Consider the following 24,679-nt stretch of genomic DNA (forward strand, 5'->3'; position numbering starts at 1 on the left):
TTGACCAAGAGCGTGACAAGTTCAAGAAGTCATTTGTACCAAATGCTCTGTCCCTTGTTAGAATCTCCTCCAGATTAAAAAATATCATTAGCACCTGCATTCTAATGATAAGGACAAAGACATAAAAGGATTTTCTCCAAGAAGGTAAAAGCAACAGTAACAGAGGGCAAAGGAAAGAACCTCATTTGACTGCAATGAGATAGGATAATATACCCAGGACCTGCTGCACTGTCTTTACAAGCAAATCTTCATTCTAATGATAAAAGTTGTCTTAGCCTGAGGGTTACTATCCTTTGGATGTACAAAGTATTTACTGAAGCTGGACAATTCTAACTACACTTTCTTGCTGTCATGTGTTTGTTTGAGGTTTTTATTGTTTGATTGGTTTGGGGGGGTTTTGTGTTTTTTTGCTACTGTGCCCACCTGAAGCCCCCTGGCTTCGCCTGCCCAGCTGTGGCACAGACAGCTGCAGGGGACACTCCCCTGTATCTCGAGGAGAGTTGGGGAGCGGCTTAGACTGAGCGCTTTGCTGTCAGTCTGGTATGGAGGAGACGCAATGTCCAAGGAGGTAATAAAGGAGCTGACTCAAGGCTGGGGAAACAGGCTCAGGTTTAATCCAGGCTCTGAGGAGCTCCGAACACCAAAGGACCCAGCAGCCGAGAATGCTTTTTGCACCCTGGCAACAGTTTAAATACAGGGGTAGTAACAGTGGGGAAGGAATGCCTATTATCCAATGAGGGGATTTAGGGGAGTGGAAGGTGATAAGACGGGAACAAAAACCAATAGGGGAAGTCTAAGGGAGCGGCCCCTGACCCTTGCCCAATCACTTGACGCCCAAGGTAGAAGATTCTGGAAGTGTGGGATGGGGAGCCGAGTGATGGACAAGGAACCAAGGGGGGAATGTTCTATGCTGGGTTGGTTCAGTTAGGGATTTTAATAAATGTTAGTTAGGTCGGTCCTCTGTACCCCTATTTTCCCCCACAATGGTTTGCTCCAAGTTACTTACCACAGGAGCTTTTACATGTCAATCTTGTAGCCACTCCCTGATTCTTCTTGAAAGTTCTGTATCAATCACCCCACATTTGCATTGCTATTTGTCCCAGAACACTGTACCCACCTCAGTTATGTTCCCATAGGTTGTTGTGATCCACAGCACTCCCCTGTCACTCCCCTGTCACTCCCCCGTTGTCTGTCCCTATTGGGCGAGGGGGATTTCTGCCCCTGTCCGCCCGCCCCCTATTTAACCCAATGCTTTCATTGTCCATTTGCCATTTTGCCCTTGCACTGTCTGGGGATGGTCACTCTGCCCATCGCTGCGACCACACGGGAAATAAAATCTCTCAGGCCTGCAGACAACATGTGCCTTCTCTTGTCCCTTTGCTTCCTCTCAGCGTAAGGCTACGAAAGCTGTGTACCCACGCCAGAGCGCTCCGCACCAGCAGTGAGGCGAACACCTCAGCCCTGGAGCGTCCGTGCACACGGCAGCCGCAGTCTTACAAAAGGCAGCGCTAGCCGGGCTTCCCAGCTGCCCGAGGCCGCAGGGAACAAAAGCCGCAGGGGAACAGGGGGGTGACTAGGCATTTTCGAGGAGATTGACATTGAGGAAAAGGCGGGAAAGCTCGGGGTAAATCATTGGGAGAAAATGGGGGGTGGAGGGACAAACCATTACAGAACAATTACAGAAACACGAAAACACAATACAACCATTTTTGTGGGGTTTTGTGGGTTTTCTAAATTTGGGGTTTTTTTGGCTTTTTGTTGCTTTGGATTTGGTTTATGTTCAATCTTGTTTTGGTTTTTACTTGTAGCAAAACTACAGAGCTATTACAGTAAACAAAAAAAAAATCTTCAGAACATCACTTGATGGTACTATTTGCAAGATTCATTGTGATATTTTTTGAGGACAATAGAGCTTTTCAAGGAACAAACAGCATGGTCCAAGTTAATCTCAGCTGTTAAAGACAGATCTCCATCAGCTTCAGCTGCCATCTGACCATAATTTGAATTCTCCATCAGATCTCATTTAGCAAAAATAGAATTATGCTTCAAATTTTACTGATGTACTTCTAGAAAGGGAGAGCTAAATAAATATTTTTTCATATATATTTATATATATTATCAACAAAGGCCTCTTCTTTTTGATTTTGTCAGAGAGTACTTAAAGCTCACTTTCAGAGGGATGTGTGTATTTGCAGGTCAGCTTCATCAAACATTCATTGTTCAATACTGTGACAGCTGGTAGCAGGCGTACATACTCTTCCCTTGTTTGGTTTTCTGATAGAACCTGTCAAGTACTGGTTGTCTGTATCTGAATTTGTCACCCTCTCAGCAAGGTTACAGCTTTCTTACCATCAAATCAAACAAAAACTATACAAACTCTAATGCTAATTTTTAACTTCAATTAGAAATGCAAAATCATAGGGTTTTAATCAAAATAACCATTAATAAAGAGGTGCAGTAAATTTTTGTTTATTCATTCGAACAGACTTTAAAATCATAAAATCAAGCCTCTGGGAGAAGTTGTTGATCCTTTCACTAGCAATAAAGCAAACACTAATCATAGCAGGTGTTATACTCAGGGGTCCCAGGCAAAATCAAGTATTTCTGGCTTGTCAAGTGTACCTGTACAGTGGGACGAACCAGTCAGTGGTTACTGAGCAGCAATCATTCAGTATAGGCAGGGTCAGTTTCTGCACAGATTTGGAGACTCTGCCTGCATTTCAGTCCCCAGGACTGAGTTCATTATGCCCTTGCTAAGTGTGGAGAGTCTCAACAGTTAAATACTGGTGTATTAGTGACTCAGGACCAAGCACATCAAAACCTGGGGCAGGGTGATACGTTGCAAATAGTCAGAAAACTTCTCATACGGAGAGAACAAGAGAAATGTGACCTCTCTGAGACAACCTACTCTGTCTTGATAGAGGCCACAGCTATCCAATGTAGTTCAGATGTGACAGGGATGGTGACACCAACACAAGTAAACTTGCCAAAAGAGATTTGTATTTTTGAGTGCAATGTAAATTCTCAATTTGAACCTACATGTAGTATAAAGATAGCAATAGTTATACCAGCCTAAAGTACTACAAAAACACCACCTATAATAAAATCAAAAGATCAGATTTAAAAGACTTTTAAATACCTGAAGCTCACAGAACTGAGCTGTAAGTGTATCAGGAAGTGTATCGGGAAATTTAACAAGTGCTGAAATTCCTCTGACATCACGAAGTACATATATAGGCTGTCTGTATGTTTTTGTATACTGCACATGGCAATTTTTTTTCTTTCTCAAACAACTTGATAATATTTCAGTACAGGACTTCTGTTTGTCTATTAACATTTATCCCACAACAACTAACAAAAGCAGAACCAAAGACAGAATAAGCAGAACACCAAGAAAATAATTATACTATAATTCAGACAAATTAAAATTGCATTTCTCTTGAGAAAAACCTCAGAAAAATATTATTCCATGCACCTCTAAATCTTAGAGGAAAAAGCTTAGGAAAAAAAAAAAAGACATTTATATATTTTAATCAGTGTGAAAAGAAGATATAGAAGCTATACAGTAGTACTATGAGACCAATAAGCCACTTCACATCAAACATGTGAGAAAAACCTGTCTCACATTCATATCCATTGAAAAAGAACCACACAATCTTGCTAATAAACAAACAAACAAATAATTAATTATAGACAATGCATATGTGTACAATAATGTGAAATGCATACGTGTCATCATATAATTGATGCAAAGTCTGGTTGCAGAGCAATTTAGCTTCAAGATCCTAGTTCAGCTGAGTATTTAAAGCACAGGAGTGAAGAATTTTTCCTAAAATTGAAACTAGACACAGGCTTAAGTACCTTGTTAAATGGAGACATCTGTTCTCCTTAACATATGACTTTACAAAGAGAACTTTACCCTTTGTTTTGTGAAATGACCCAGACACAAGAGGAAAACCCATTGTCTCTTGGAGTCCCATAATTTCACTCTGTATTCAAGCACTTTGACAATTTCCTTGAAAAGTTGTTCAGTTTTTTGTTCTTGATCTTGAACAGCTACAGGTCACATTCTGCTTTCAATTACTTCACTGCCATTGTCTTCTTGAACTGCTTGAACAATTATTCTCCTAAGTGTTACCCTAAAACTTCAGGATACACTAGTGAAAAGTATGAAAATAAAGGCACACTACACTTTGAAATCTCCACAAAGTACCAGTATCGTCAGTTCTTTGTTCAGAATTATGTTTCAGAACTGAAATGCAATGTTCCCACCGAATGCCTGCAAAATCCCAATTACTACCTCAGGTTTGAATAGTAGCTCTGTTGCAGCTTTTGTTGAAAGGAGCTCTGTTGCATCCTGAGAGGCAAGGATGACTTTCGGGATACTGACGTGCCATAAAACCACTCTCCCATGTACTCTGCTTTATGCATGAACACAAATGTATTCATGTTTGATCTCTTCAAGAGTGAGTCTGGTCTCTGCAGAGAAAGAAAAGGATTTCACTTCCTGCAAGGGAGACTTGAAAGCAGAATAGGTGGGTTTCACATGGTCTGAACCACATTTTATTTTTGAGCTTTCCCTTCTCTTGCTAGAGTTAGACTGTGATAAGAACTGACTGTGCCACCAAAGCATTTTCATGACCTACAAATTACCCCTGGTTTAAGAGCTGGTGTATCCTACACTGCAAGATATTCTGAGGGGACGTGTGTCTAGAAGAGACACCCAGGCATTTTTATAAACTCTTTAGGCTTCTGGTGTCTTGTGGTATCATATGTGAACAATCAAATCAGTTCTGATTTGAACGCTGTCACTTGGATTAGGGTTTATCTATCGCATGGTAGCACTGAGTTAGCAGGCCGCAGAGATGAATAGAAGTACTGATTGCTGAACTGACAGCCTTGAAGATGAGTAGCATTATTTTATCACATCCTTCTTTGCAGCATGTGCCAGTGGGTTTTAGCTGTCACATTTTTTTAAATTATCAAGCCTCAGAATAAGAAATAGGGCTGGTTTCTTAGTGCATAAAAGTCTCTTTCTCTCCTTCTGATCCTACAAAGCTGCTGGCTTTTATTTTGTGAAATTGTGTACTTACAGGTTAATTTGAATAAACAAAATACTTTCTTCTGTAAACCACAACATATGTGGCTACTAATTTAGTGGCTGTTTAGTGCCCCACTTTCCAGTGCACTTCTTGTTGCCAATATGTTATGAAAGAGATAAATCACAGCAGAAATATTTAAACCTATTTCTGAAGGTAAAAGCTCTATGTGTTTTTAAGCCAGCTTACTCATCACACATATTAAGGTCCATTAGCTAGACATATTCAGATGGCAGTGCAGTTTCTCACATTCCCTCCAGCAACTTGCTGCCCAAGCCTGTGTTATGTGCAGTTGCCATTTCTCACTCAGGTGCTTTCCCTGATGCATCTACCTGCCTTCTGCCTCCAAGTCTCAGTCTCTGAAGACTGCTTTTGACAATGTTATGACAGGCTACAAAAAGTTGCTATAAAGCTCAGACTCCTGATTGAATGACAAGTGCCCACCAGATCCTCAGGAGTTTGAGCTTGATCAGTAAAAGGAGAGGAGACGGCCACCAGCAGTATCAGTAAACAGTATCAGTATTAGACGCAGTGATGACACATCCTGCCCCCCCTTCCCACGGTGGAGTACTATCTTTATTCCAGCTAAGAGCTCCACATCACTGGTGGATGTGGGACTGGGCTGATGACACAAAAGGGTTGCAGCAGTTTGGTGTCACAGCTCTGTGCTGCGCCATGACAAGGGGAACAGGCACATTTGTGTGACCTCTAGCTGGGTGCATGACCCATTGCTCTGCTCCCATTGCACAGTACAGTGAAGCACAGAGACTGAGGCATGGCAAACCCCTTGTGGCCCTCAGCTCGGCCCTCTGCCCAGCCTAATTAGTCAGATTGATGGTGTGTTAAATCTGAAAATGTCAGGCTGCACAGAAAGGCTCTACTAAATGAGTCAAGCAATTTTCATGGATGTGTGATGCAGTTCCACTTTCTGTTGCCTCATTCAGCATACAGTAGCCCACACCAAACCTGTTCATGTGAAAGTACACAGCAAGACTGAAACCAAAATCTAAATCCTTTTCCCTACTGAAGATACAAGTAATAAGACAGCATTCTTTAGCAAAGAGACAGTTCTAGGTTTTCTAAAACATTTGTGAAATACTCTTCCTTCAGTTACTTCTTAGTAATACTAAGAAGCATATCCTCCATAAATAGTAAGAAGCATACCCTCGTGGCATTGTAATTAACGCCCTGGGGAGAAAAAAAGCCAAAACCAAACCAAAAATCAGTGGAACCCAGCATCTGCAGGATTAGACCTTCAGAGAACTTACATCATTTCTTAACAGTGGTACCCAAACATTCAACACCCCAAATCATAAAAACTGATTGGCTAATTACTTCATTCATCATTATTTCATTTTCTGTAGAAAGCAATTTAATTCTTATCCTTCCTAATAAAAGAAGCATTTTGTCATCTCTCCCACCCGTCCTGAGTTAGACTGCACAGATGCCACCATGACAGTAGATCAAATGTCATGATATTTCTTACCTGAAAGGGCATTACAGCTGCAGGTATCAGGAAACTGCACTCACATTAAAACAGATTCTTTTAGCATTTGTGCTCAAAAAGATAGCATTTTAAAAGATTCTGTCATTTTTGGAAGCTTCTTAGGATTAGATCTTACAATGTGGGTAATGATTAATAGAAAACACTCAAAAAGAAAATCCTTCCAATGGGAAAAATGAAAAAAAAAAACCCACCACAAGGCCATTTACCTTTTAAGGAGAGAAGAAATGCCTAGACAGGGGATTTAACATGCTTTTGCAAAGAAGAAGTCTCCTCACAAAGAGGAAATAATTTAGTCAATGTAAGAAAAGCAGATTTTAAATTCATTGTCATAATTCTGCACTGCAGAGTTTTACAATTTACAGGGGCACAAAGGGAAGCACTGTTTCTTTCGGGCTCACGTTGAATGAACGTTTAAAAGAGGAAATGCTTTTACACACTGAGAGAGAGCTGAAAAATTCCACTAGGGTGGGACACAATCTTACTGCAAATCAATTTAGTGGATTGCTGTCATCTATTTCCTTGTGATTTAAAACTAGAAACAGTAGTATTTAAACCTACTTCTTAAAGTCTCAGGCATATTTTAGTATGAGGAAAGACTCTGAGTTGCTGAGCAAAGTGTAAACATTTGATAAACTAGTGTTTTCATGAGACTGTGGATGGAAATTGTATCTTTTTCCCTTTGGAAATATTTTTTTACATAATTTGACAAAACAAAAAAAAAATCCCTAAAAGACACATAAAAGGAATAATTCAAACAAAACAAGAACAAACATAAATTAGATCATTATTTCAAATGACAGGATAAGGTTTAAGTGCTTTCTGAAGTTCTGTCCCCAGCTATGCAGAGGTGCATGAGGTGCATCAAGATGCAGGAAAAAAAAAAAAGGATTACAATAATGAAGGAAAAGAAAGACAAGGAAAATGAGACCTTTACAGATCCAAGTTTCCGAGGGTCTATTGATGACTTCTCCTGTACAAGGAACACATGGATTCGGATGGAAAACAGAGGTATCTCCCTTGCAGCAATTCACAGCATGAAGCCCCTCATACCTGTTCTTTCTTCAAAGCCACATGACCTGGTAAAGGCTGGGTTTATCATTTTAAGAGTGAATTTCTCTTGAAAAAGAAGGAGGGATAAAAGTTAAGGTTGGGGAAAAGGCTAAAAAAAAGACGTCCCATATTCCTTGGTCCTAAGGACCAGCACTCTAGTGTGGATGAATCTCTTTTACATGGCAAAAAAAGGTAAGCTTAAAACTGTGGGAAGTGGGAGGATGAAAACCTACTTAATCTGCCTGATTAGTTTTTAATGAAGGAACATGGCTTAGCAAGGAACAGTATCATGAGAAGCTGGTTTTAAAGAAGACTATTTTAAATCTACAGCATTCAAACTGATTTGCAGTGAGATTCTCAGAAGGTGCTAAGATAGCTGAAAGGGCTGCAATTGCACCTGGAATGAACATGTGTCTGTGTGGAAAAGGGAAAGCTGGTCACTTGGGTGGGCCACGGGGTGGGAGCAAGGAGACTTTTTGGAAGTCATCACAGTGGAAGTAAAGATGAGGAGAGACTGCAGACCTGGGGAGGCAGCAGTTTCCCTACTGATCTTCCCAAGTGACAGCAAAAGCCCTTGCAATGAAGGGCAATGACTCATAGCGACTATCAGCCCCTGCCCCAGTTGCCAGGGGCTCTCTAGGAAAACATATGCTCAAATACTTTACTGCTCTGAGGCCCAGATGCTTAGCAGCTCTCTTGGGAGGAAGTGGGTACTTACCTTGCAGAACTGTTATGTTCGCCCTGTGATAACAGATCTCTAATTCTTATAGTCCAGATAAAATTATTTTTCAAGTGTTGAAAGAGTAAATACCTGTTTAAGACATGTGCCATTTTGTGACTAATAAAATCTATACATGATATACATGTATAGACACAAAAATGTTTAGGCATTATAAAACATGAAAATGATAATTTCAGTGTTATATTTCTCATTTTATTTCCAAACTCTGAAATGACTTTGACTAATTTTATATGAGATCTCACATTCTAAAGCAGAGTTGTGAAGTCTAAGATGTGTATGTTTACAAGAGAGCATAAATTTAAAACAACCTGGGACTGGAACAGCATTCATACCTATAGTGAAACATTTTCTTGTTGTTTTATCCTGACAAAAAAGAAAAATCAGATCCAGATTAACACTCAATGTAAAACATATTAACCTGGAGAAAAATTTTATGCAGGCAAGTTATAAATCCCTGGAAATATTACAGTAGCAAACCACACTGACCTTTAGCTCTAGGATTGCAAATGGTAATGCTATAATAATTGTTGTACATCCTTTTATTGTGTGACTCCCGACTCCCCCAACCTACTAGGAAATGGGAAATGATGGCCTTTAGCAATCCTTTAAATTGAAGGTATAGGGATGCCTTAAGATTATTCCCATTTATATATAACCATGTGGCACTATTATTATTTATATCTTGCTAGCAGCGCTTGGAGCACAGCTTTTCCTGTGGGTAGCTTTGTAAAGGAAGGTGCTCTGTGTTTTGAGCAAGAATTAAATCTGTGTAGAAGATGATGCCATATAAATGCCTTCTTTTCATATTTTTGTGAATTAACACTGCAGTCTCAGAGAGGAGGATTCCATGCAGCATTCAGCAGTATCAAAAACAAGCAAGATTTAATGATGGAGATGGACATTTATATAGCTATAAATACTCAGCATTGCAGCAATTAATGCAAGATGAGAAATGACTAATCAGGAAATAAGGCTGGATGTTTGGCATTTAAAGCATTCTCTAGCCAAAGTGTTTGGACAAGATCTTGATTTCCTCCCATTGGCACAGTGTGGGGATGGATCTCTCACACTTTTCTGGAAAGACTGGTGTAAGGACTCTAGATGAAGTGGGCATGAGAGGTGACTGGCACTACAAATTCTCCTGTTCTAATGATTTTCCAGACACTGGCACTGCTAAATATCAAAAATGCAATGAAAGTTTGCCAAAGTCAATGAACTAAAAGAAAATTACAAGACCCTGGGATATGTTCTGTTTGATTTTATATATTTTTAATATATTTTTTATAAATGTTGCTAACAAATTTGAACCAAACAGGCACTGAATTCAGTAAGCTTTTCTCCTTTTCTTTTCTTGCAGTGGTAAGATTAACGTATAAAATGTATAAATGTATAAAGTGTATAATGTGTAAAATAAAACTATTGAGCTATTTTAGTACTTTTCCTGTCATGCATTCAGGATCCTCTAAAGTTGTCACCAGCTACTGTTTAATTCCCTAGCCTTCAGGGTAATGTAAGAAAATTGAAGAGATTAGAAGCTTTCTCTTTCCTGTTCAATGCATTTGTGTTGCAGTAAATTGGTACCAACCTTCAATCTCATGGTCAGGGCTCTCCAGGGTCCTTCCACTGATATGACAGAGCAGTCAGCTTGATAAATAGTGCACAACCCCTTCAGCACAATGGAGAAAGCTTTCCTCCCTGCATGTGCATTTGTCTCTCCCACACTGGAGGGAGAGGAAACAATTAGCTGTCTTACTGCACTAAGGAATGCCACTGTTCTGTTTATGTTGTCTGTGTTAATTAGAAGATACATTTGTTTCCCTCTTGATTAATTATTTCATGGGCAGTGGCAAACACAGACTATGAACAGAACTGAAAGAAAGGCAGAATACTTAGCTTGGAAAATTAACTTTAGAAAACGTTAAATAAAACATATTCACTAAAGAGGCAGCTCAGTAAAATAGTTAAATGTATGCTTAACTTCCAGTTTAGGAGCTGCTGGTGATGAAGTAGGGGGACTGTGCAGTGTAACATTATGCCCTTACTTGATCACCTTGTTGAATTGCAGCTAATAGATGCTGAATTAACACAGGCACTAATGTAAGCACTGCATTAAAGTGCATTAGCAAAACATTTAAGCAAATACTTCACTCCTATTCTGGTTCATTCTGGTTCAGCAGAATGAACCAGACTATTTGCTAGCACTCACTTCCCTGAACTGGGCATACTTAAACACTGAAAAGGGGCCATGTTGGTGTCACAATCTGCCCGTAGGGGCAAAGGAATCGTGATGGTTCTTTTCACCGATCCCAAAAGTGCAAAAGACAAACAGCAGGGGACTATTAGTTAATCACAATAAATGCACCTTTATTAGGGGCCAAAACAGTAAATGCAATAGTGGGGTCAGAAAGGAAATAAAAGGATAGAGAGAGAGAGAGAAGAGGGGTATGGGAATAGCTACCAACACAGGCGAGATCCTCAGTGGTCCTGACGATGGGGATCTGTCTTGTCGTGTTGGAGGAGTCTCTGAAGTTCTGGTTAACTCAGGGGTCCAGTTATAGTCCACAGAGGAAAGAGGGGGGAACATGCAGGACAATGAGAGTCTATTGAAGTTTCTGCGGGGGAACAGGTGAGTCCACTGAAACCACCAACGCAGGACGAACACAATGAAGAATAAGTCCATTGGAATTACTGAAGGAGAACAGGTCATGTCATTAGTGGTCACACCATCCCTTTCCTCACTCCCTGTGGTAGGGGTCTCAGTCTCAGTCCTTGGGAGGGGGGTTTTCAATCTCCATCTGTCACAGTGGTAATGAGGCAGATGAGGGGTCTTCAGTGAGAGACCACTAGAGTCACCCCAAAAGTTCATTCAGCTTAAGGGTGGAGAGTGATCAGGCATCACAGCAGCCCGTTCCTTGCTAGGTCCATGCCAGGTCTTTGCCAATTCCTTGCCAAGTCCTTGTCAGGCCTTGTTCGGAACAGCTAGCATGACGGTACAGCAACTGCACCTGCACTGTCATCTTCTCCAAGCCAGAACCACAGTGGAGGAAGGGGTTCCTCCTTGTGGCAGTCGGAAGGCAAAAGGAAAATGAGGGGGGCTTCAGATAGCCACTTAGAGGTGGTCCTTTTCACTGTGTGCAAAAATATAAAGGGAAGATGGAGGGTAATGAAAGGCCCTTACAAGTCAGATTTTCAGATTCTTCTTTAACAGGAAACTTGGCCTTAAACAGAGGCCTCTTTGTATGTGTTTTTATGCACACCCATATATTTCAAATTTGTTCACGCAGGCAGCTGATCTAAAAGGACATAATGTAAAATTTATAACTGATGGTTGTCTAGAGCATTTAAATAAACATGCAGAGGATCAATTTGCAGTGGGACAATAAATAAAGGATCATTTCCTGCAAAATTATTAATTAATTAATTAATTAATTAAATCATACCTGTTGAAGATCAGGCAGTATATGTCCTAAGTTTGATGCAGTTCCCTATTAAAAATCGATAACAATTTTACCCAAAATAATGCACAGTATTAAATAATGCTATTAAGCAAGCTAAACATGTACTAAAATCAGTTATTTACTAAATAGTCCATGAAAAGTGACTGAAAGTACTTGGGAAGCATGCAATTGAGGGGTAAGTATCAGCTTGTTCTCAAATTGGGTACACTGCAGATTTCAAAACATATCAAGTGTTGCACACCAAAGTCATGTTTTATATTCCTGCCTATTCCTGACCTGCCATTTCACTTCAAACTGAGAATTGATCACTTTTCTCTATCTGTCGCTTTGTGCCTCTGGCAATGCACAGGACTGGGAGAACAGTGTGTGATACAGGCCAAACAGTGAATAGTAGCTGCTAGTAAATCCAATGGGGTGAGGTAAGGACAAAAGGAACAATCTCATCTCTAAAATTCCTTTCCTTAGTGCATTTGCCAGAGCCTTAGGGCTAGATGTTCAAAGTAGTGTGTGCAGAGTCAGTTGCCTGCCACTCTTAGGGAATACAAGCTGGTTTTCAAATTGCTGAGAATAGATTGTGGTGCAAAACACATACCATGCAAGATACAAAAGGAGCTGAAGAAATCCTAGAACTGTGGTTGGAGTTACAATCTACTTTTCTAAAACTGCATGTTACCTGTCCCAAGTTTACAAGGAAAGTGTGGTGGCTTGACTCTAGCAAACAACTGAGCACCCACACGTCTGTAGGATCAGGACACAATAGAAAGAAAGTGAGTGAGCTCATGGATCAAGTTAAAGGCAGTTTAATAGGTGAAGCAAAAGCTGTGCATGCAAGCAAAACAAAGGAATTTGTTTACTACTTGCCATGGGTAGTCAGTGTCCAGCTACTTCCTGGAAAGTAGAGCCTGAGCACACATAACAGCTAATTGGGAAGACAAACACCAGACCAGATGTCTTCCTTGTCTTCCCCCTCCCTTGAACTTTTGTTGCTGAACACGACAAATTATGGTATAAGATATCGCTTTGGTCAGATCTGATCAGATGTTGTGGCTGTGTCTTCTCTCAATTTCTTGACCTTCCTAAGGCTGCTCAATTTGGGAACAGGGGACAAAAAACAGAATACCTTGAAGGTGTTCAGGTATTTTTTAGCAACAGACAAAACACTGGTGTATCAACACAGTTTTACCAAATAAGGAAATAAAGAAGCAGCACATTATGAGTTACCACATAGAACATTAGATCTATCTCAACCGGATTCAGCACAGACAGTAAGAGAGCTGACACCCACCAACAAAGCCTCTTTCAATCAAGCTGTCACCAAAATGTGTGAAAAACAGAAATGCTCCAACAACATATTTTCATGTTAGAGGATCAAGGATCACTTTATTCTGGCTAGGATGCACAATAGAAATAATTTCATCTACACATGTCTGGGATGTGCAGTGAAAATTATTCCATCACACATGGTTCTTTACCAGACTTTTCACATACGTATACAGACAAAACCCAAAGAACTTCTCAAACATTCGTCTTAAATTACACAGTTCGTAGTATTCAGTTTCCTATTGGTTATTGTTCACTTTGCCTTCAATGCTACTTTGGTCCTCATTCTTTGGTTCTCTTATCAATCTTTTTCCAGACCTGGTGTCTGTAACCTCTCCAAGGGGTGATGATTTGAGTTATGTTCGTTGACGTTTATCTCCTGTGTATCTTCTGTCTACTCCAAATTTGTAGCTCGTCAGGCATCACCAGATGAACAGAGAATGTTCTCTTTCTTTTAAAAAGGAAGTTCAATTCCTCTGCCCCTGAGCAAAGGAGAACAAAGCCCTGACTAAAGTTGAATAAAAAAATTTGAAAAGTTTTATCATTTCCAGCAAAGTCAGCCCTTGTCCCTGGGACACATCCTTTCACAGATGATAGGAACCATCATTTGTGTGGACAAATCCAGTTCATCACCAGCCACCTGACAAATCTGATTCCTTTTCAATTTTATTGAGGCAAATCAATCTCCTTGGCAACTTAGTGATTATGACAATAACATCCTCTCCTCTGGTCTCTGCCAACAATAGAGGCCATGCTGCCTCAGAAGTATGGGTCAGGAAAAGAGCTTGTTGTGTGAGGTGGCGACTTTCACAGGCGAGTATTTTAGTCTGGTAAAGACCAGTGATTGAATATTTTATATATATTGACCAAGAATTTGACATATTTTATAAACAGGCTTAGCAAGCATGAACAAAGATCCTACTGAAGGAAAAACAGTAGAAGATCCATGTCACTGAGACTTAAGCCTCATCTGTAATTCCTCTGTCAGCCCAAAAAGACTTGGAGAAAGCATTTGAGTATGTTTTTGACTGCAAATAATGATTTAATTTTATTTTTTTCTCTATAGACCCAGTTTGAAAATTCATAAAACCTGTGACATTATGGAATAAGTAAGATATTTACATTAGAAAAGAAAAATTGCATGTGAATAACAATCACTCATGCCTCTACTCAGATGTCTAAAGACCACTGTTCCTCATTGTTTCTAATACTGAGTTCTACAAATGGTGAATGATTTGGGATTGGTAGTTTAAGAGAATTCTAAAATGGCCTAAGGGACACATGCACTGTCTTAACATCCTGAAGAACATCCCTAAATTTCTTTTAAAACAAGATGCTGGTATGTGAGCATATTACTGAACAAGCTTTTAATCTTTAAAGGACCACTGGTGACGTCATATTCATTGTTTTCTTAGTAAAGAGCTAATATTTTTTTTGCCTACTGCTGTTTTTTGTCACTGCCCTTACACATCATGGCATTTAGCCTGTTCAACATTCACACAGTAAACAAGCAACTCCTCTGAGTGCCATGAGATCTTCTCAAGACATTTCATCAAACATTTATTTCCAGTGGAGCCAGCTGATGCAAATGGACACTTATTCACTGTTGATCCTGAAATATAAGTTCCAGAAAAAAATGTTGGTAGATTGAGTAAAACGTCCAGACTTGTAATCTAGCACAGTATATTGTCATTCTCCAGTGTCAGGTCATCAAGGGTCTTTTATTCAATGCATAATAGTTGCTGCAGTTTTATACTACCTGTGTAATAACTCATGACCTGAGTAATAAGGAACTCATTAAACCTATCTCCTGATTTTCCTTTACACATAGACCTCCCAGCAGTTTAAGCCATACCTAATGAGTCCAAGTGTTTTAAGGGATTGTGTTAAAATTATCTACCATTCTTTTGTATGTGAAATCACCCTTTTATTTACCTCTACTACATTGCTAGCATAACTAGAAAACAATATATTAACCTAATTACATATTATTTATTAGGCAGCAAGCAAATAAGTCATTCAAAGACAAATCCCTGTAGTTATTCATAGAGCTGCTTTGGATGACAAAGATGTAGTAAACCGAGTAATCTTTCATTGTATTTACTGCACACTCTTTGTACTAATGAACAATAACCAGCTTTACTTAAATAATGGCTTCTGTTCTGAGTTGTGGTAAATGTTATACAGACCATATTCATCAAAAGCATGTCAAAGCCGTGGATGACCTTTATTTCTTTTGCTTGCACTTGAAGAATTTGGGTAGCTGGTGAATAGCGCTGATATAAAGGTCTTAATAAACATCATGTAAAATAATTAGTGTCTTTAAAAAAACAACATGAATAATGTACTAGTGGCAGCTCAGCCTCTGAGAAACAAACAGTGAAGATGTTAGCAATTTATTTTTATAACCCTTACCTTTCAAAGAGCCTATGCATATTCCCTTTGCTTTCAGTTTGAGACAGGCTTCCTCTGTGTTCTTAAGCATCCATTAAATCTGCACCTCAGTGGGAAGAAAACTTCCCATTAACTTCACTCATCACTTGGAATTAATGAAGGCTATAAAGCAAAAGAAGTAAATTTGAATATGAATTCGCAGAAAGAATGAAATAGGCAAAAAAAAAAAAAAAAGAACAGGGCTTTAAACTCGATTGTTTTAAGTCAGGTTAGGTTTTATGTGCTTTTTGGAGAAGAAATTGGAATCCCTATCTTCTTTCTCTCCCACAGAAATCCTATGAAATGGATTGATGAGATGAAAACACCCTCTTTCTGATGGTGAATATGTATGCTTCAAAGAAACTGACTCAGGACAACACAGTATAAAAGTATCCTTGAGTGTGATGGCCAGATCATCTCCCAAGAACAGTGCGCAAATGCCCTTTTATAATCCAGATATTAGAGAACGTGTTCTCCAACAGACCTGGAAGAATACTCTTCTTGAGCATTGGGTCAGAGCTCTAATTGTCTTTAAGTTGCTCCAGGTCTGACCTGACAAAAATATACTATATGTCCACTGGAGAAGACATTTCATGTGGGACAGATAAGACACTGCAGTGAAATATGCAGGTGCTTAATGTTACCAAGCTTTGAGAGTCCTGGACAACCACAGGAGAAAAAACATACAAGAAGCTTTGCAGAAAATTGCTGGGGGAAATTAATGGTTTCCATGGTTGTACAACATCTGTGTAAACAGAGGATCTACATTTTGAAGTCAGTTACCCTAATGGCAATTAATAAACCATTAGGTTCTTTTTTGGCATTAAATAGAGGACAGCATCTGGCATGAGTAATGTTTGCTGACCCAGCTTAAAATAAAGACTATCACCAGTCTGATACCCAGGTTTTGGGGACAGATATTTAAAAGTAATTGTACTTCTTTCATCCTAATTCTCCTTACGCATTCTTTAATGAGGAATTCTCTGATGTCCATTAGCAAAAGAAAAATCCAACTAACTCTTTCAACGAGCTATCATCTAACTTATTAAAACCAACATTATATTTTTATTTTTAGAGGAGTTAAGTAAAAAGAAAAACAAGCTGTTCCTAACACTGCAAAAAGTGTCCTGTAAATGTAGTCCAGTAAATTCAGTCTAAAAAGTTTATTTCTTATCTTTCTCTTGTCATCTGAGACTTGAATTGAGCAAATCAAATTAATTTGTAATATTAAGTACAAATTTCTAAGTCTAATTATTTTGCAAACTTATACATACTTTTATAGAATAGAATTAATTATAAAATCATAAAATTGTTAGGGTTAGAGAGGACCTTAAAGATCACATAGTCCCTGCTGTGGACAGGGTTACCACTTACTAGATCAAGTTGCTCTAGTATGTAGGGCCCCATACAACCTGGCTTTGAACAATTCCAGAGATGGGGCAATGCCTCTGCCTTCTCCCTGTCCATAGTTACCATTTACCACTTGTGTTCATCCATGTGGTTGGTCTTCCCATTATGGCTGATATACCTGCAGAAGCCTTTATTATTAATCTCGTCAAATTAATCTTCAGCCATGCTTTGACCCTCCTCACCCCATCCCTACATAACTTGATTGTGTCCCTATATTCTTCCCAGGTTACCTCCTACTACTTACACAGACCGTTCATTTGCTTCTTATGCTTAAGTCTGACCAGCAGCTCTTGATTCACCCATATCAGTCTCTTGGCATCCTTTGCTGTCATCCTGCACATGAGATTTGAGAGCTGTTGCACTCTATGAAAAGCGTCCATAAATATCTGCCAGCTCTGTTCTGCTTTCCTGTTCCAGAGGGCAGTTTCCCAGCAGGCCCTATAGATTAACTCCTCCTCCTAAAATTCAGGGTCCTGGTCCATATTCCTCAGGTTTGCAAACTCTACACATGCATGATCACTGCAGCTTAAGCTGCTTCTTGATGTCCCCCGCTGGTCTGCTAACCAGCAAACTTATTGGTGATACTTACTTGTTGGTGACAATCAGGTCGAGTATCACATCATCCCCAATGGCAGAGCCATCTATCTATTACTTGCCTCAGGAAGTTATCCTCCATGCATTCCAGGAGTCTTCTGGATTGCCTGCAGCTACATTGCCTGCCTTTACATTGTATTCGGTTTACTGCTGTGAGAATTATACCAACACTATAGCATGAAGATTGCAAGTGAGTAAATGCACTTTTTAGGCCCCAGAATCTTGCTTGATGAGACTCTTAAAAGAACTTACGGGTTTTGGTAGTACCCTGAGTTAGATGCAAAAAAAAAATATTGACAAAATATTCTCAAGGGGTTAAACAACAAAAAACTTTACTGACAACCTTCAGAAAATCAGAGAATGCTGGCAAAAGTGTAGAGCAGCATCCAATCAGCACAAAACTTCTCACAAAGGATTAACTTAGCACATTTAACTGGAGTAAACAAATTCTAAGCCCATCTGATTTTAAGTTTGTCAAAACTACAGGAAGAGGGAATTAGAAGAAGAAGCAGAAAGAGAAAAAGACAGAAAAGATGTAGAAAAGAGCAAATATAGCTACCAGTGCTGGTTCCAGTGGTGTTCAGCCGATAGAATTTCCAAGAGGAGGTAGGGTCAGGACGTGTGCTTGCCACAGAATTTGGTTTAAATAGCCTTTGGCCTTCCTGGGCCCTTCCCCCAGGTGGGACCTGCGGTCACTTGGCCACGGCCAGGCCAGCCCGGGGCTCCAGGGTGGGTGTGAGCCCGGCCTCGGGCGGGCCAGGGACTGGCGGCCACGGCGGGGCCGGGACACGGGCCCGGGGCTGGGCTGTGCGCGCCGGGCCTCGCCTCAGCAGGGCCGGGCCCGACCCGCGCTGCCCTCGCACACAGCGAGCGCTGCCAGACACCCGTCCTCACAGTTTCCCACGCTCTGTAGCCCAGGCTGCACAGCTGACCAATTCTATGATCAGAGAGAGAGAAAAGGAAAAAAAAAATATTAACACAATGTCACTGATTTTACAATTTAACACAGAAGTTTGGGCTGACATGCTTTCAGGTTTTTGGTAGTGGGAAATATCTCACGAGTAAAGACCATGTCACCAGAACTCCTGACATAAGGTGCAATTATTCCATACAGTAATCACATTAACATGATATGCCAGTCATCTCTAAGTAACCTGTAGTCATCTATATAATTTCTTGTGTCACCTTTAAAGAAGAGTTTGTCTTGACTTTGTCTGAAACACTTGCTGTCTCAGTCTGCTAATGTTGCAGAGGTTATAAGCATCAGTGCCATGCTTGGAAGAGAGTTGTTCTCTTCCAAGATTCCAAACATATAAACAAGATACTCAGTCCAACAGTGTCTAGCCCTACAAGCTAAAGTAATTTCATTCACCCTTGAATTTCAGGGTAGTGTTTCATCTCAGTCAATAGTAATGAATTATGCTATACAAATATATTTGCCTTCATTTCTTTGTACCAGTAATTAGGGCCAAAAAAATACCCCCACCCCTCTCTCTCCTGACCAAATAAATATAAAAAATGACGTGAATTCACTCAGACAAAAAGTGTTAGCTGGACTAACTGTGCCAGCTAGATGAACTATACCATGTTCTATGTATTTAACACATATGCTCCATTTCAACAGTGTTACAGTAAAGTGTTTAGATCTAAAGTCATGTAATTCCCCTGATCTTGTCTTCTCCAAGTCAGTTTGGAAGTTAGGCAGCTGCCATATAAACTGCCATATTTGATACTTTATATATACAACAAATGGATCATCATTACAGGAAAACCTAAAAGCAGTGCAAAATCTCATTCACCTTTCACCCTGTAGAAGGGGTGTGTTCTCAAGAATAAGGATGAGTGCACCCCACAGGACACAAAGGAAGCCTCTACCATGATAAATGGCAAGGAAGATAGGTCATTGCTATCCAGCATCAAGGATGATTAATGCTTGTGAATACAGAGTTACCACTAGGTACCAAGCACGATGAGGAAAGTGCCTACATTGTTTCAACATGTGAAAAAGCATATAGCCACATTCAGTTATTGACAATGCACAATGACACACATAACACCTAAACCCACATGAAGCTTTTTAGGGGTGCAAATGGTCACCTTTAGAGGTGTAAATGAGCTAAAGAATATAGTAAATATGTCAGTACTGACTTATTTCTTGCTGCTAACATATAAGACAACTGTATCTTCACGTACCTAGTAATTCTCCATTGAAATAGTGAATAAATAACTCTGACAAATGCTGCCATCATGTAATTGGTATAATGAGTTTCAATGGGGCTGAGAGTGATTTCTAGCTGGAGTAGATTAAGAATAAATCATGGAAGCTATTGAAGATTTAACTCTGACATCACTAAGACAGGAGTCTGACATGATTTTTGTGGACAATTGTTAGAACGGAACAGCTGAAAATAAGAAATTCCATCAAAGCTTTACCAAGAGATAAATAAAACATAGATCAGATGCAAAGCATCTTACAAGCTGCTTTAGAAATAATAAAAGTACAAACTGCCACCTGAAATTAGACGTACAAAAGGTCTTGTTAGTTACTGCTTTCATTTGTTCTGCCAGGTTTTAAAGGATGTTCAGAAGGAGAGTGAAAGGATAAGCTTGTGCTCTCAGGGACAAGTAGGACAACTTCTTCTTTCTGGGTTCAGTTCTGTTGTGATACTGTTTGTGCTCGAGGAACTTTGAGCTGAAAAACTGCCATTCTTCTCTTTTTATGGATCCATTTTCTTGCCGACTGCATTTTTATCCATTTGGCTGGATTGAGAGGCAAGTACATTTCTTAGAAGTAATCCAGCAAGTGTTTGATATAATAAGTTTAAGGCTCCTTTTGTCATAAAGTAAGATGTAAAAAATTCCTACAAACATTCAAATTCTGTCCCAAATTAAGCCCCACAAACATGGATAATACTTGTGAAATTTACAAAAGATCGTCACCATTTGCATTTTACTTTGTTCTCAGCAAAGGATAGTGAAATTGCTTATTCATTTCAAAAAGTAAGCAGTAGATACTGTGGTTTACAGTGACTTTTTTTCCAAAAGTATCACTAGAATTCAGAGTTCAGGACATCTCTTCAGGTTTTTTGCCTTAGGCTTACTTTCTTTTTTAGAAGCCTATTTGCCCTCTCTCTACTAAGGTGCTTCTAATACCTTTTAACATCTAAAACTGACTACAGAAAGTTACGGGGGATGGTATAAGGAGATGCTAGGGCATTGTGCTTTATCTTTTACTTTTTTTAATTTTAATTTTTCTATTTTTATTTTTGTCTCCCTTAAAAATACTGTAAAAACAGATCCTTGTGAAAGAAGGGAGAGGAAGGGAAAGGATAATTCTATGGTTACTGTAGTGTCTGTAACAGTTATATCCCAAGGGGACAGTTGAAAATAAAACACAGACTCATATTTAGTCAACTGCTAGGTCCATGTGACATATGAATGTGAAAACCATTTTGTGGACAAGTTCTTAATCACCCAGGGACAAAGGAGCCCTGATTAGCTGAATGTGGAGATGCAATGCTCTTTAAAACACAGGATGTTTTACACATCTGTATTGTCAATTTTCTGTTATCCTGAATAAACAGTCAGACACCAAAGTTGAGAAAAAGTGAGAAATATGACATAGAACATATATATAAATCAGAGAAAATGACAAGGAGGATAAAAAGGATATAAGAAAATTAGTGACAGCTGGTTGTGGAACACAGATTCCTGAGCTAGTGACCAAACAAACAGATGAGTACACAGGACAGATTGGCTGAAATTGGATATATTCTCCTTCATATCAGACTGGCTTATATAGAGCCAGCCAAGCATCTTTGACTCACAGCTGACCTTCTCAGATATATTATCTACAAATGCTGAAAAACTGACTGGAGCAACCAAATGACAAAAGACATGGAAGAAAAAGATGTTAGCAGCATGTGCATTAATCACTGTGAGTTACTGATGACCAGTCCGTGCACTAAATCAATGCAATCAAGCATTTAAGTTGAAAAAGCACATTTACATATCTCAATTTAAGTGTTGTTTCATTAAAGAAAATGAACTTTAAAAACCCCTGGAAAATGTATAAAAATGTAAAAATGTATAAAAAGCTGGAAAATGTATACACGGTTTAGAAAGTTTGTTTGCCTCTTGTTGTTCCTATAACAATGCTCCTATCTTTTGGTTTCTTAATTTTTCCAGTGTTCTCAAATTCATTTCCTCAGTATCTGCTGCATGATCTGAGACAGCTATTCATAGATATAATCAATCTATAGTCTGATGTTATTAGGATGTTTGCACTAGTACAGTGAAAAAATTGAGTATTACTATTTGTGTACAGAAGGAAGAATAAACATACACTGTAAGGATATAAGCCACTACAACTGGGCGAGCAGTGTGAAAGGAAGATGGAATCATATAATTCATTTTGCAAAGGTGGCAATGACAAACATGTCACTCAGAAGAGCATTTTCTGAAACTGTCTTTGAACGTGTCTTTACTTTCCATTGGCTTACTCTACTACCTCTCCAATACACAAATGAAAATTGTTCATTGGAAAATAATCACCCAGGTGTGCTGACTGGTCTGGTGTAGTTGTGAGAAGATGATAAGCAAACACAGAGCTAAGGGATTGACTGGCATTTAGACAGAACTTCTAACCCAGGAAGAGACAGTCAAGGAGCTTGTTGCTGAAAGTCAAAGTTCAACATCTACAGCATTTGCTGTTGTTGCATTCTGCCCACTGAGAGGAGCCAGTACATCTCCTGGTTACTCCAGGACCCTGTCCCTGTGGTCTCTTCAACAGAAGCCTGCAAGAAGCTGTAAATCTGGAAACAATCAGGAAGAGAAGTTCTAAAAATGGAATGAAAATCGTTCAGCACTCTGGATTTCTACTGTGAAATTTAGAACAAATCCAAGTTTTGAAATCACAGAGCTGCAATCATCTGGGGGGGGTGGGGGGGCAACTGATAGAGATGAATGTGTCAGAATCACAGTGATGAAAATGTAGAGAGGGTGCCACATAGACAGAGGACAAGACTATCTGGAGAGCTTTGTTTTTAAAACATCTTTTGAGGACCAGAAATAAGGGAACTGTGGAAAGAAAGTGAATGGATCAAGTCCTTAAATACTGCTTTTGAAGGGCTTTAAGCCTCTTAAGTATCTATGAAACTAAGAGATGAGTGAGTACAAATCAACCACCAAAGCCACTTTAGAGCAGATGCATTTTTATTGTCATTCTTATTAATGCTGATCAAGAAAAAGAAAATCAACAAAACAACCAAAAAACAGTCACTGATTTAAAGCTGGTTCAGGCCAATTGTACCTGTCTTCCTTCACTCACAGTGCTGCAAAACGGAAAGGATTTATTGGCTAGACCCTTCAAGACCTCTTTATGCTTCACATGCAGCTTAACCTTTCTTGGGGGTAGAAACAGGTCAGGAAAGAATAATCAGGGATAGGCATCAAACTTGGCTTGTTGTTGCTATTGCTGCCTAGCCTTGATGCTTGAATCATTCTGATTCTGGGATACTTTGAATTCAGAGGAAAGATCTTTTCTAAAGCAAACTCTTTTCTCTTCTTCCTCCCCTTCTCACTTCTACCTACATATTTGTCTGTGATCAGTCAATGAGAGAAAATACGGGCTTTGCATTTTGAACACAAGGATGCAAGAAAAAGAAAAGAAAAGCATCAGAAGAATATCTAAGCGCTTCACTGCACCACCAGAAGTTTTTATTTTATTTTGCCCTAAATGAAATTCTAAGTTCTTGTGAGACTGTACCTTATGACTTAGTGCTACTTATTTTAGTTGAAGGTAAACGTTTTATTGTTGATGTGGGAAGACCTGTTACACAGAAAACAGGAAAAAAATTGACCCAGAATACAAAAACAAAATGGCACAAGAATCTTAGAAAGATCAATATGGAAATTAGAAGAAAAGGAAGACCTTGCAATTTGAGATGGAAAAAACCCAGATATCTGTGTTATACAGAGCAAATGCAGCACCATTAGCACAAGACTGAAAACAAGACTGCAAAACAAGTCTGTTACAGATCATTTTAGATATTTGGGAATCCTTGGGGTTGACTTGCAATATGAGAAAGTTCGCTTTTGTGAAAAACTGAGAGAGCTCAGCGCTTTCTTCTTGTGAAGTTGGAAGGGAAACATAACGTTAGAACAGCCAGTTCTGTGTTTGTGGCTATAGATTTGTTTCTATATATTTTATAGTCTTTGTACTTTATATTTCCATCTCCTTGATGCCTTTGATTCTTTAAATCAATGATGAAAAAGTTCCAAGAAAGTAAATCTCAAGTAATTTTATAATTCATGTTCATTAAAAGACTTATGACAGAAAAACAGTCTTTATATGATAGCGGAACAAGTTAGACAGGAATTATTGTAAAATAAATGTTTAATTTCTCTAGTGCTGAATAAACATTACAGTAATGCTGCTCATGTTTTCAGGAGCTGAACTCCCTTTCTTCCTATAATTCTATTCCTGGATGCCTATAATGCAGTAATTTTCAAATATAGCAAATTATATTACAGGTTTTGAAACATGAAATAGTCCAAATGAGACTAGGAATCCAAGGCAGGTTGTCACTGAGGTCAATATAGACAGTCCTACTCAGCTGTGAATAAAATCCTTGGGAAAGATCACTGTATTAATTTCCATTCATATTATAGCCTAAGGAAAGAATCCAAATCTGCAGAGGAAAAATGCTAAATGTCTTCATCTTTAGGGTTTCCTTTTTCCCAGGCATTTTCAACTACTTTATTCACAAAATGTCTCTAGCTCTATTTGTTCAGTCTTGGAGGTCACTGATTCTTGGTTTATCCATCTCACATATTTCTTGAACTATGCTCAAGAAGCATTTGATATAGTAGATGATTAGGGAGATATTGAGTTTGTTCATCAGTTCTGTTTTCTCAGATTCACATAGCTCTGCACAGACATGATTCTGAGATTCATGGTAGACACTTTAGCAGAGTGTCATTTCAGGCTCTCCATATACTGTTCCTCCCTTCCTGTCACACTGAGTACTCTCTGAAGAACTCACACAGAGTATTTGTTGTACAC

At 39.2% G+C, this 24,679-nt stretch overlaps 1 long non-coding RNA gene across 1 annotated transcript; it reads right to left on the reverse strand.

The window, feature by feature from the left end:
* Window positions 1-12,832: 12,832 nt before the first annotated feature.
* Window positions 12,833-18,458, reverse strand: LOC128781906 (uncharacterized). The gene is made up of 5 exons (XR_008428557.1): window positions 18,173-18,458; window positions 17,264-17,352; window positions 15,592-15,732; window positions 14,644-14,788; window positions 12,833-13,658 (listed from the first exon to the last, which is right to left on the reverse strand). It is a non-coding gene; the product is annotated as an uncharacterized LOC128781906 (long non-coding RNA).
* Window positions 18,459-24,679: the final 6,221 nt, after the last annotated feature.

Source organism: Vidua chalybeata, chromosome Z (assembly GCF_026979565.1).
Source record: "Vidua chalybeata isolate OUT-0048 chromosome Z, bVidCha1 merged haplotype, whole genome shotgun sequence".
NCBI classification, from domain to species: Eukaryota; Metazoa; Chordata; class Aves; order Passeriformes; family Viduidae; genus Vidua; species Vidua chalybeata.